The sequence below is a fragment of the Vulpes vulpes genome, chromosome 4 (assembly GCF_048418805.1).
Source record: "Vulpes vulpes isolate BD-2025 chromosome 4, VulVul3, whole genome shotgun sequence".
NCBI classification, from domain to species: domain Eukaryota; kingdom Metazoa; phylum Chordata; class Mammalia; order Carnivora; family Canidae; genus Vulpes; species Vulpes vulpes.
This window is the reverse complement of record NC_132783.1, coordinates 15,840,254-15,842,667: the sequence shown is the minus strand read 5'-3', so window position 1 is coordinate 15,842,667 and position 2,414 is coordinate 15,840,254. Positions and strand designations below refer to the sequence as shown.

Below are 2,414 nucleotides of genomic sequence, written 5' to 3'. Positions count from 1 at the left end.
TACTAGGAAAGATGTGAGATGTATAAATATACATTTGAGTCCAAGCCATGGAATGGGGCTGTGGACAATGGATCGTTTGATCTAGGTCCCGCATCTTAGAGGGATTCTATGAGAACCTGTAGATTAAGTATTTGTTCAACTTAGAGTAAAGAAAATCTTCAAGCCTAGATTCTCTTGCAATCTGAGTGACTACATCTTCATTCATTAAAAAAATATCCTGACCCTCATAATAACTTTTAGTTATCTTATTTGATTTGATGAACTCTGTAATCCCTATTGGTTTTATCTATTTACTCTGCTGCCTGAATGGATCCTGCTTGCCTTTGTTTTACATGTCTCTAGCAAGCAATCAAAGCTGTTATACTGAGAATTTCATAATTTCTCTATGAGATGTGGCCAGGGAAAAATGGAAAATTAATAACCTTCTTGAACTTTAACTAGCAGTCTGGATGTTCAGATTTTTATTGTTGAGTTTACTTGCAGGAAAAATGTTGGCGTATAGTTAAAGCCCCCCAAAATTATATGCATGGGCTAGTTGCACGTAGGAGAAATGTGACACCTTGCCTGGAAATCTGACATTTAAATGGTCCCTTTGACCTTCACTCAGACTGATTTCCCAACATCCCCAGCTCATTCTGTGAATCAGAAGTTGTTTTTGATTGGTATATTTTCCAGAAGACTGAAATAATTCTATCTGGAATTCTCATTGGCTTAATTTCTTCTAAGATCTAGTCAGATAGATGAGAGCCTATCATTTTGGGCACAGTTATTTTATCATGCTTAGGTATATTACTGTATGAATAAAGGTTTTGAGTTTTATTACCTTTATCCATACACTTATGTGCCTTAATATTATCTTTATTCATACACTTATATGCCATGAGTTTATGTTTCATGGCAAATCACATTGACCAAATGAAATTCTGTCTTTTAGTAATTGATCATTTCAAACCAAAACAAAATCACTATATGAACAAAATACATAGTACTACTTTTTCATTTGCAAAAATTACAATTTACGGTGTCCTTGTCTGCGTTGGCCGGGAATCGAACCCGGGTCAACTGCTTGGAAGGCAGCTATGCTAACCACTATACCACCAACGCTCCTACAACTTACTGTGTAAGAAATATCTAAAAAAATAGGCTGCTACTTTATCTTTTTCTTCACTCAAAGTAAGATCATCCCAAAGAAACTTTTGAGAATACTCCTAGGATACTAGACAGCCTCAGTGATTTATGATATGTATAGTATTAAGTCGATCTTTCTGCTTTTGCAATGCCTCACAGAAAGGTTTCCCCCAATATGCAAAGGAAAGAATAGTTAATTGAAACACTCAATTTATCATTTGGCTGATGGCAAAGATAAACACCCCAAATTTATTTTTCCTAGTAATTTCATTTAGTCATCTTTCTTTTTAATGAATTTCTTTTTCCTTGAATCTCCTCAGTTTGTTGGCATTCTATCAATCAGTAGCAGAAAACAGAGAAATCATTGGATTCTCTACTGGAATGAAGTAGAAACTGTATGGAAAATAGTGTTGCCAAGTCAACCAACCACTCAAAATAGAATTAAAATCTCATGATAACTACAACCACAATATGCCAAGAGGGAAACAAAAAAGAAATTGTTCCCAAATGAAAGGAAAGGGAAAGCAGCAGAGAGTAGTCGCACTCTTGGTTCTTTGAATAACTTGCTTTATGTCCTTGGGTGATTCACTTAATTTCCCTGGGTTTTGGATTCCTCCTCTGTAAAATGAGAGGATTGGACTAAATCACTAGTTTCCAAATTATGAACCTTGGAATAATGCAAGGGGACCTTGAATTCATATGCTTTATGTACTTCTACAATCACTCGGGTCGAAAAGTCCAATTGCAGTCATGTGGGAATTGGAAAAATATTTTTATATTTTATAAAAAGGTCTTCATTTGGAAAACCTTAGGATGCTTTGGCTAAATGATATGTGAAGCCTTTTCAGACTATAGAATGCCATTATGTTATGAGTTAGATATCCAGATGTTGAGGCGTGTGATTCCTGACTGAAGTCCTTCTTCTGAAAGCAGTACTGTTGCTAGAGAGAACAGCAGACTAGCAGTTTAGGAATATGGTTTTCCAAGCCACATTTTCATTCATTAATTTTTGGCCTTGGGCAAATTAATTAAATTTTCTTTTTTTTTTTCACTTAAAATAACCATTTTGAGAAGACATAGGGAAAGTTTAAGGTGTTCTTCAAATTCACCAAACAAGATGATCTTATTGCTTTTCTTAGTTAACTACTGCCAGTCTACTAATGCCAAAATGGCAGAACAGGGATCAAAATGGATTAGTAGGCCTGCTTATCATTCCAGGTGTTCTTGCTTTTTCCTTTCTTCTATATTTCCATATTGTATGCTCTTCATCTCTCTAGTTGTTTCTC

General features: G+C 35.2%; 1 non-coding gene across 1 annotated transcript; it reads right to left on the bottom strand.

Annotated features, from left to right (window-relative positions):
* Positions 1 to 1,032: 1,032 nt before the first annotated feature.
* Positions 1,033 to 1,104, bottom strand: TRNAG-UCC (transfer RNA glycine (anticodon UCC)). Its single transcript has one exon. It is a non-coding gene; the product is annotated as a tRNA-Gly (tRNA).
* Between the last annotated feature and the right edge of the window lie 1,310 nt (positions 1,105 to 2,414).